The 11,218-nt window shown below is 44.7% G+C and overlaps 1 long non-coding RNA gene across 1 annotated transcript; it reads left to right on the forward strand.

Annotated features, from left to right (window-relative positions):
- The first annotated feature begins 781 nt into the window (after window positions 1-781).
- Window positions 782-6,965, forward strand: LOC129509319 (uncharacterized). The gene is made up of 3 exons (XR_008664336.1): window positions 782-873; window positions 4,399-4,501; window positions 6,867-6,965. It is a non-coding gene; the product is annotated as an uncharacterized LOC129509319 (long non-coding RNA).
- Window positions 6,966-11,218: the final 4,253 nt, after the last annotated feature.

Below are 11,218 nucleotides of genomic sequence, written 5' to 3' on the forward strand. Positions count from 1 at the left end.
TCCTCTCTATTTTCCTTGGGTCATCATTTTTGCTTTCTCATTGTGTGCCAAGACGAACTCCAGGAGAAAGCATCCCAGGCGAAAGGCTACTTAGTCTCCATGAGGAGTGGTGGTGGAACCCAGAGGTGAGTGTACCTGGTGTTGGAGAACTGTAGAGTTCTCTTGGCTGGGTTTCAACTTTGATGAGAACCAATGGATTTCAAGTGGGTGAAGAAAGAGTCTTTTTGTAGGGCAATTTTCCAGTGGGCCAGATTTTGAAAGTCTTTGTGGAACAACCAAATCTATAAATGTGATTTAACTGTCTGTACAATCAAGGTTCGTTGGACCTAGTTTTGGTTTCTGAGCTTTTTTTTTTTTTTTAAGCAGTTCTAAATATTTGTAAAGGTTCATGTTTTGTGACTTCTGTTCTTTTTAAAGAAATCTTCCAAAGATCAAAGAAAGTATTTACTTTTTAACAAAAACAGAAGAAAGCTCATTCTCTCTTGAATTTGCCGCATGGGACCAATTAGAACCATTTATAAATCTAAGGTAGCTCATGGGATCTTGGTGATCTTATTTTTCTTATTTCTTGAAACATTTTCCATTTTATTATCCTAGGAATTATGTCATCATTACCCATAAGTTATTTTTAATTATTCTATGCTAAAAACACTTAAAATAATAAGAAAATGGAAGATAGAATCACCACCTAGAAGGACGATACAACAGTGAAATAAACCATCACTGCTGCATCACCTTTCTGTCATCTTATTACATTCCTTAGCACATTACATCATCTTTCAAGAAGGTCTAGAAGAAGATGGAAGACACCATATTTGTTCTTTTCATCGCATCCAACTGGGAATCCAGAAGTTTTCATTTCCTGCACAAATGGTAAGAGAAGAAAATCAACAAAGGAAAATGTTTTATTGTAGGTAGACACATCAGAAGGGCCAGCAGTGCTGTTGACTCTGCTAATGCTAGTAAAGTTGCTTTTATAAGCACAATCTCAGACAATGAGTTTTATGAGATAATAATCTGGATGAATTTTTCTCAAACTTCTGAATCGATGAATAAACAGTATCTTTCTGAGGACAAAGAGAAACTATGATTATATTCTCATCCACTTAGTCATTCATCAGGAATGATTTCATCACTTGATATTTTGCAACAAGAACCTGAACCATCCTGTTTTGCTAAAAGAATGGGGGCTAGCATTCTTTTTACCTCTTGCGTTCCTGACACAATTTGCAGGGGACAAATGATGAATTCAGATGTGTTTACAAAGGCAGTTAAAAGGAAATAGATGATATAGAAGTGGGAAAAAATTATTGGACTAGTTCTTGCTGGTATTTACCCAGCTTAAAAATGCTTTGCAAGTGTGGGGAAAGGAAGATGCTCATCTTTTTAACAAACTTATGAGCCATCAGAGGTTTGAAAAGTAGCAGGTTTTGTTATGTCAGTGAAAGAAGAACCAGAACTAACGATAAGCTAGAACTTATTGGAGATTTTCTTAAGATCTGGAATCAGTATTGATAAGATGGATCTGTCCCAAGTTCCTGCATACCAGCTGATGAACAGTTAGTTGCATGTAGAGGACATTATGCATTTTGAGTTTATATATCTTCAAAGTCAGAAAAAAGGGAATGGAAATTTGCTATATTTAAACCATTAAATTTTGTAATAAGGATTTAAAAAAAACTTTAATTTTTTGAGAGAGAGAGTGAGACACATGTGATGGGCTTACTTATGCACAGGGTGGGGGAGGAGCAGAGGGAGAATCACAAGCAGGTACCGCACCCAGCACGGAGCTTAATGGGGTTTAATCTCATTACCCCGAGATCATGACCTGAGCCGAAATTGAGAGTTGGATGCTTAACCAGCTGAGCTACCCCAGGCACCCTAAATTTTATGATAAAGTTTTTTATTTATTTTTTTAATTTTTATTTATTTATTTATTTATTTATTTTTTTATGATAAAGTTTTAAATACCATCCTTTTATTACTACTTCCATAACTTACTCATAAAAATAAAAAGGGTCCATTGGACCCTGATGGTAAACGAAGCTGACAGTTTTTTCCTGGTGTACTGGGGGTTAAGGTCACTGAGGCAAAATATTAATTAAAAAAAATCAAGCAAACCCCCTTAGGCAAGCAGGAGTGACTGTAATAGTATCCCTCCACTCCCAACCGTTTCCCCATCCCACCTTCCCAAGCATGCTTACCAGTAGGGATTGATGATTGTTTTAAAGCAGATGGTTTGAACAAGAGACATTGTCACGTAGCCTCTCAGTTTACTCTCCCCTGTAGTGGAACTCAGTGCTTTTCAAAGTTCACTGGGGGTGAGAATTAGTGTACTGGACACATAGCATGAAATACTCTGTTTTAGTGTATTGTAGACAGGATTTAGTTTTAACCACTCAGGATTTTCACTTTGTTTGAAAACTTTAGAACCTGATTATCTTAGCCCATTGGGGCTGTTGTAGCAGAATACCATTGACCACGTCACTTACAAACAGGCATTTATTTCTCACCATTCTGGAGGTTTGAAGTCTGAGATCGGCGTGCCAGCATGGTTGGGTTCCTGGTGAGAACTGCTTCCTGGTTATATCTTCATATGGCTTTCTTGGTGTACATCAGGAGAGAGAGAGAGAGAGAGAGAGAGAGAGAGAGAGAGAGAGAGAACGAGAGCGTGGACGAGTAGGCAGGTTGTAAACTAGGCGGGATGTTGTGGAGGAGAGGACTCACACTTGTGCATTGACCAGGGCTAGACCCCGAGGGCCTGGGGTCTCTGCCTCCATCAGCAAGTAATGGAAAACCCAACGCCAAAGTCTTAAGCAATAGAGGCAAGCTCATTATTCCCCCCATTCCAGGAAGTCCTGAGGTGTGGGGCTAGTGTGGGTGCAGCAGATGGATTGGAGGTGGAGACCTCTGAGGAAGGAACACACTGAGAAATGAAGTGGCAAATTGGAGAGGAAAAGGAAGAGATGGTTTTGAGAAGCTCGTGGGGGACAAAGTGGCCAGCTAACTATCTTGTGCACGGATGAGTAACTGGGGAAGATAATGGCAGTTGAGGCCTCTCAATGACTATTCCCCTCCTGCACCTGCCCCATGTCCCTCCCCATCTCATCCACGATATCTTGTCTGTGCCATCACCACATGTCTGATTGCTCCAGCAAACCCCTCCCTGCCCAGGAGTCATCTTGGATATGAAAATGAGTCATTTTCTCCTAGCTTCTTGCTTCTATGTGGAATTTATCACAGAATCTTATTTCTGACTGCAAAATACATGTGATTCTGTTCACCTCCCTCCATTACTACCATCAGGGTCATCTGTGCCTTGTATACTGTTGTGGGATTGACCACCTGGTCTTCTGCTTCTCCTTTACTCACCAGTACTCTTTCCAGGCCAAATTCTCTGCACTGTAGCCAGATTGAAGAAAAACCAAACAGAACCAACCAACAAAAATAAACTCCAAACCAAATCATACCACTCAGTTGTTTAACTCTAGAGGCCTCCTCAGAATCAGTTTCGTACTCCTGACCATGGGCTGGACGGCACTGCAAAATCTGGCCCTGCTGGTTTTAAGGCCTCATGGGAGCCACTCTCACATTCCAGCACCATCTTTCTATACTGCTAATAGGCCAGCCTCTTCCCTGCCATAGGGCCTTAATGCAGGCTCTTTGCCCAGTTACTGCCTTGTTTATTTAAATAGTTTGTCATATCTTTTTCTTTCTCCCACCAAAAATGAATTATAAGTGCCCTGAAGGAGGGGATGTTGTCTGCCACGTTCCATGTTCAATCCTTAGCACTTACTACAGTCCCTGACTCAAAGCAGATTAAGTGTATATCTGATGTGTGTGCATGCATGGTTATCGGATGACAAAATGCCTCCTAGTTCCATTAGCACAACTGGGACTTGGGGAGGGAAAGCCCAGGTTAGCGGGGGAGGGGTGAATTGAAGGGTTGGCTGGTGTTCTTCCAACTCTTGTGGCATTTCATAGTTCAGCCCAGGCCCTGATCCCATACTGTTTTGTGCTGGAATTATTCATAGGTTGAAAGTACTTTCATATATACTGCTCCTTTAAACCTATGACCTTGGGAAGGATGGAATTATTATTCCCATTTTACTGATGAAAACCTTGAACTCAGAGATTCTTGCCCAAGACACTCACAGCTGGAAGGGTCCAAGTCCAGATTTGGACATGAGTATTCAAATTCCTAGGTCTTTGTATTTTATGCTTGTTCTGGAATTTACAACCCACTTCTTCGTCCCTACCAATGAACAATAAGGGTTATGGATCATAATGCAAAAAACTTTCATTTTGATGCTGATCAAACTGATTTTAGTTAGCTTGATGGCAAAGGAATTCAGTACCTATGTATGTGTATAAAATACTTATATATTTCTCCCTAAGATCTTAAAACCTTGAAAAAGGTAGAAGAACCAAGAAGAGAAATAAGTAAAAGAAAGAAAATTAAAAGAAAGATCTCAAAGGAAAGAAATGGAAAGGAACAAAGGTAAGATTATAATCTAAAAGGAAGCCAAAGAATATTTTCAGATTCTTCTTGTTTTTTGCCAAGGTTACAAACAAAAGAAATGGGTAACAAGATAAATTAGACACACAGAACTAAAGCAAGAAGGCTGATAATTGGTGAGGAAAAAGGGGGAAAACCGCGCCCAGGGGAAGGCAGAGGAAAGGAGAGGCTGGGCGGAGGGGGCTGCTGTGTGAGCAGCATGGGTATGCCATCATCAAAGTACATGATGTTCACTGTAGGCTTGGCATGTGGAGGGTGCTGAGGAGAGACAGAGAAGAGGCACTAAATAACCATTGTTTTCTCCAGTGATCAAAGCAGGAAGTGATGGCCACTCTCTGACCCACATTTGAGTCTCTGTAGAAACTATGACCTTCTGTTGCTTTAGGCACCCTCAGATCCTCAGAAGGCAGGAAACAGAGTTGGTGAGCTGCCCGTCCTCCCACCTTGGTTCAAGTGGCTGCGTCTAGGTGGTCAGGTTGGGGTGGGTTTCATCTGGGGGCAGCTGTGGGGGTAGTGATTGGGTACGCTTTTATTTGCAGGTTACTGTGTGCAGTAACTATCACATTTGCTTTTTAAAAATGCCTTAATGGACTGCTTATAGTAGAAGGAGAAAAATCTTTCATTCGTATGTGTATGTCATTCAAATGGTATTTTTAAAGATTTATTTTTGTGTGTTCACGATGTTCTTGAATAATGTTTCCATAAGTACGGTCAAAGATAAAACTTGCACGGTGCGCAAAATCTGGTCATGCATATTTTAGAGTGTGACCGTCTTTTGGCCAGCCTCAGGCTCCATTTGCTGAGTTCTTCACTGGCCGTGTTTCCTTAGGAGGGCTTGCTTGAGCTGGCTTTCCGACTGGGAAACTTCAGAGCACAGGCTCAGCTAATGGTGGTGCCCTCAGCTGGTGTTGCCCCTTCCCCTTTTCCACCGACAGCTTGGGTCTCTGGACCAATGGAGGCCAGACTCTTGTGTCTCAGCCATTTATTCAGTAGCTATCTGATGAGCACCTTTGATGTGGCAGGTGCTGTGATGGCCTTTGTGGGATATAGTGGTGAATGAGATGGGCAAAGCCACTGGTCTCAGGCAGCAAAGAAAGTAATGAGAGGACACAGTGTCTAAGGGCCTGTGTCAGTGAAGGTGGTCTGGGGTGAGCTCCCTGAACAGGGATTATTTCTTGAATGACACAAAAGACTTGAATAACACAAAAAGACCGCCATACAAAGATCAGGAGAGGCTGCTTTCAGGCAGAAGCAGGTAAGTACAAAGGCCTTGAGATTGGCAGTCAGTTTGGCTAGTTCAGTGAACTGAAGAGAAGCTGGTGTGGCTGGAGACTAGTGAGTGATGTTTGGACAGTGGCAAGAAATCAGTGCCTTAGGGCCAATGGCCAGGATAAGGAATATGGATCTCTAGTTAGCTCAGCTGCTGCAGCAGAATACAGGCTATTGGGTGGCTTCAATGACAGACATGTATTTTCTCACAGTTCTGGAAACTGGAAGTCTTGAGTTCAGAGTGCCAGCATGGCTGGGTTCTGGTGAGAGCATGCTTCCCAGCTTACTGGTGGCTACCTTCTTGCTGTGTCCTCACGTGGTGAAGAGAGAATGAGCGCAAGCTCCCTGGTGTCTCTTATAAGGGCACCAATCCCATCCTGAGGGCCCACCTCCATGACCTCACCTAATTCTGAGTTCCTCGCAAAGGTCCCACCTCCAGGTATTATCACAGGACACCAAAAGGCACCTGAAGGTGTCAACCCTCAAGATGTAGAGGAAAATGCAGCAGTTGTGAATACCTGCCTCTGTTCCTGCTCAGTAATGCTCTGGTCTCTGGATTCCTAAGTCAGCTTCAGATTGGGAAGGAAGACGAGTCTCTCACCCACCAAGCAGCTTTAGGGGTTTGAGAGCGAGGAGCACCACCTCAGGAAAGCAGGGAATGCATGGAAGCTGGCTAGAGGAATGGCCTTCAGTCAGGCCTGACCAGACAGAGCCGAGGTTCTCTGTGCCCCGCAGAAGAGCCTTCCACTTGGGCCCAGGGCAGCCTGGAAAATGACAATGGAGCGTCTCTCCTTTTCTCATGCTTTTAGAATCATAGCCCTGTGGTGGCTTTCTCTGCCTCTGGGATGGCACCAGGGGCCTGAAGTGACTTCCTGGGGAGCCAGATGGTGAGGTCGTGATGGAAGGTACATTTCAGGGCTCTTTTGCTTTGAAGTGGATCTCCCTACCTCCCGAGTCCCACCTATGGTGTTACCCCAGCCAATCGGGGGGTTCCCTGTTTTCCCTATTCTTGTCCCCATGGCCCCACTGCTCTCCATCTGCTTCCCTCTCATATATACTGTTTTGCCTCATTCTGTAGCAGTTTCTGCAAATGAAGACCTGTTCTTTCCAGCAAGTGAACGATAAGCTTCCTGAAGTTGGGCTGCTACTGTGTGATCCTCACTCCTGGATGCAGCAGAGGCGCTTGGTAAACATTTATCCGCTGAATCAAATTGTCTTGTGATTCCAACCTGTCCTCAATTAACCAAGGACCAAGGTGGGTGTGTGGGTGGGTGGGTCTTTAGGTGATTTGTGTCAGGATCACCGGTCATCAGTCATTAGCTTATCACCTTTGTGGTCTTCGCCATACATACACTCCTTGCTTTCTGCTTGTCTTTAAATTGGCTCATGTTTTTCACTTACTGAACTTACTGAGCTGAATTAAGTTCAGCAGGAAACTCGATAGCATGACTGTGTGTAAAAACCACTATCCCTTCCCATAAATAAAAGGTGATTGTAAAAAGAAATCCAAATCTCTGAAATAGAAAGCATGTATCTCTTACTCATGAATCATCTCAAGGGGTCAGGCCAGTACTCTGCACATCACACTTTGGGGAATTCTGATTTATATGACAGGTGAGTGATAAGTGATAGCAATCCTTCTGGTTCTTGGGCACCTTCCCATCCCATGCATTCTGGGCATGACAGCCAGGGACTGCTACCGGTTGCACAAGGAGGTAGCTTGGGTGACCAGTGAGAAGTACTCTGGTGGTGTTCTCCTGTCTTTGGAGACCCCCTGCTCCTGACCTTCTGCCCCGATTCAGGCTCCTTCTGGGACTAGGACTCAGTCTTCTTCCTCTATTAGCTGCTAGACCTGAGAAGAGCTGTGGAGAAGGAGGGAGAGGAGGGAGATGGGAGGGGACCAGACAGGGAGAGGGAAGAGGTAGTTGTGGATGCAATGGGAAGGGAACCTGTCTTTGGTGCAAAGGCTACTCAGTAGCTCCGAGGAGGAGAGAACAGCATGAGGAGGGTCCAGAAAGTGGAGGGGATGGGCTGAGAGGTGTGCCTTGCAGCAGGAAAGGGTTTTGGCAGAGAACCAGGAGACAGTGAAGTGTATATTTGTCTATTGAGCCTCAAGGCGCTGGCTGGGTGTACAAGTACAAAAGCAACACTTTGATTCTTTTTTTTTTTTAAAGATTTTATTTATTTATTTATTCATGGGGGGGGGAGAGAGAGAGAGAGAGAGAGAGAGAGAGAGAGAGAGAAAGAGAGACAAAGACACAGGCAGAGGGAGAAGCAGGCTACATGCAGGGATGTGGGACTGATGTTGGACTTGATTCTGGAACTCTGGGATCATGCCCTGTGCCGAAAGCAGGCACTAAACCCATGAGCCACCCAGGATTCCTGCAACACTTTGATTCTTACACTGCAATGTGTAACCCTCTGTAGGATAAAAGATTTTAAGAGGAAAAGGCAAGGTACAGGTATTAAAGTAGTATGATGGTTATTCAGCTAACGACTTTCATTCTTTCTGTTAGATGTTTGGACTTGGCTTAATTACCTGTTTGCATCAAATGACACAGCAGATCATTCATAAGCCTCCAGATTCACTCTGTTAGGTCCTGACTCACTGTAGATGCAAAGATTCAGAGATAACAGGGACCTTGGTGGGAAGCATCTTCCCAGAACCCTTTGAATAAGCCACTCCCAACGTGTCTGACATCCCCAGAATCTGAACATAAGTTTGGTGGGGGAGCCTTCCTAGCAGGTGACCCCCTAGCTTCATGGGGCACCTCTAGCATTGTGCAGGCTGCTAATGCATAAAGCTGCAGCTCCTGACCTCTGAATGCTGGGCTTCGGGCTCCTATGCAGACATCATCCTGGTTTGGGATAAGACTTTGTAAGGATGTTGGGAATCAGTATGCCAGGTGGAAGACCTGGAGGAAGTATTGCGAGCTCCTGGTGAGTCACCTTCTTCTGCTTCTAGATCAGATTGCTCATAGGGTTGACCCAGGCTGGTTTGCTTCCAGATCGGCAAACCAGCCACCATATACATATATATTTGCAGTCTGCATTTGAGTCCCAAATTTATCTTTTTGCTTTATAGTTTCAGACAATTCATTTTACCTCTAACACCCGCACTAACACCTCAGTTGACTGTTTAGTTTGAATCACAGCTTCACCCCTTGCTTGCTGTGTGACTTTGGGCAAGTTGTTAACCTCTCTGTTCTTTTATTATTTCTCTGTCCATAAAATGGTGATAATAATCATACCTATCTCTTGGGGTTGTGATGATTAGAGACTTGACGTAGGTTAGTCTGTAGAACCCTGAGAGTCGTGTCTGGTGGTCAGGAAGCACTCTACAGAAGTGCCTGAAGTGGGTGCTGGTGCCTGACTGCTGATACTATAACCACACTGACCTTCCTTTCTTGATTTGAGCCTGGGCCTTTGATATCCTGGTGCATGTGTATCCTCTGATTTGCATCTGTCTCCTTCTTGTTTTTTAACCCTCTCAGGGCACAAGGCTGTGTCCCTTCTAGGCCACTTGCCCTCCCCCACCATCACATGCTTCATCCTTTCTCCCAGTTTACTCCCTGTTATCTATTCCCCCACTTTCAGTAATACCACCTGACCCCATCCTACAAGGTGTCCAGATATTAACTGGACCCCACAAGGGCCAGATCTGCCAGACTCCTCTAGGCTGTGTCTGTGCTTTGGCCCCTCCTCTTTTCTCTCACGCTTCCTGGGAGGGGCCAGCTCATTTGTAGTTCAGGGTCCCTCCTGGGCCTTTGGGCACCGTGCTGCTTCTCTGTGCTTAAGGCCTTCTCTGAGGACATCCTGGTCCTCCGCACTGCCCTCACCTCTCCACTTCCCCGTGTGGCCTGGCCAGCGTGTGTTGGTGGGCTGGCCCGCCTGCCATTCCAGATCTGTCCCCTTGCTTTCTGGTGCTTGTTGGAACCACTCTCTGAGGCTTACCTTTCTTGGCTTTTTCTTTTCAATCTCTCCCTTGGAGATGACACCAGTTCCCACAGCTTTGGTGGCTTTCTGCTCTGTGTGTAGCTGTGTGTCATTGGTGTTCTGAGTCGCTATACCCTCACAATATGGTAACCTAGACTCCCCATCCTACCCTCTGCTCTGGCTCTTCCTGATTTTGCCCCTGCTGCCCACCACTCCCTGGGTTTGCCTGCCTCCTCCCTGCCCTGCCCTCCCGAGCCATGCTTCTCAGTATCCCCAGACATCCCTAGGCTCCAGGCAGCTTATGCTGTTGCCTGTATCATGGGAAACCTTTAACCTTTAACCAAACCTCAGGGGTCAAGGTACAGGCCCAAGACCTCAGCAGAGAGTCCAAAGTCCTGCCCCTGCTAATTCCCAGATGGCACACCCACCTCATGGCTCTGATGTTCGGCCCACTGTCATCAGTGCTGTAATGCTGCTCTCTCCAAGGCCAGCCTGCCTCTGCACCCCTTATCCTGCCCTTCGTTGCTCCTTATCCTAATGCCTTTTTTCAGGTTAGTTTTATGGATGAACGTGGCTAGGTCATAGTACCCAGTCTAATCAAACACTGATCTTCATGTTGCTGTGATGGTCTTTTGTAGATGTGGTTAACATTGCACTTAGTGGCCATTGAGTAAAGAATATTACCCTTGATGTTGTGGGTGGGCCACATCCAGTCACCTGAAGGCTGTTCCTACAAAACTGAGGTCTTGTAGAGAAGGAATTCTGCTTCGAGACTGTGGCATCAACTCCTGTGTGTTTCCCAGCCTGCCGGCCCCTCCTAGAGTTCAGATGTGTCAGTTCCCCATGATCACACGAGCCAGTTCCTCTCAAGAAATCAATCTCTGTGTGTGTATTTATATACACACATATATCCATATGTATGAATAAGCAGTCCCTAGTTATCCACAGTTTCACTTTCTACAGCTTCCATTACCTGTAGTCAACTGTGGTCCAGAAGCAGATGACCCTTGTTCTGATGTGTCATCACAAGGTCAGTAGCACATGATATGATGAGCACTGGGTGTTATATGCAACTGATGAGTTATTAAACACCACATATGAAACTGTGATGTACTACATATGTCGGCTAAGTGAATTTCAATTAAAAATATCTATTAAAGAAAAGATCAGTAGCAGCCTCATGCAATGTCATAGTGCCTGCATCATTCACCCATGTCATCTTCTCTTACAGGTGTTTTGTCATCTTATATCTTCATAAGAAATGAGACAATACAATGAGTACAATATTTGGAGAGAGAGAGAGAGAGAGAGAGGGAGGGAGGGAGAGACACCATTCGTGTAACTTTATCATAGAATATTGTAATAATTGTTCTATTAGTAGTTATTGTTGTTCATCTCTTACTGTCTCCAGTTTATAAATCAAACATTATCATAGGTGTGTACACATAGGAAAAGCATAGAATGTATAGGATTCAATACCACCAGTAGTTTCAG

The sequence above is a fragment of the Nyctereutes procyonoides genome, unplaced genomic scaffold (genome assembly GCF_905146905.1).
Source record: "Nyctereutes procyonoides isolate TBG_1078 unplaced genomic scaffold, NYPRO_anot_genome, whole genome shotgun sequence".
NCBI classification, from domain to species: Eukaryota; Metazoa; Chordata; class Mammalia; order Carnivora; family Canidae; genus Nyctereutes; species Nyctereutes procyonoides.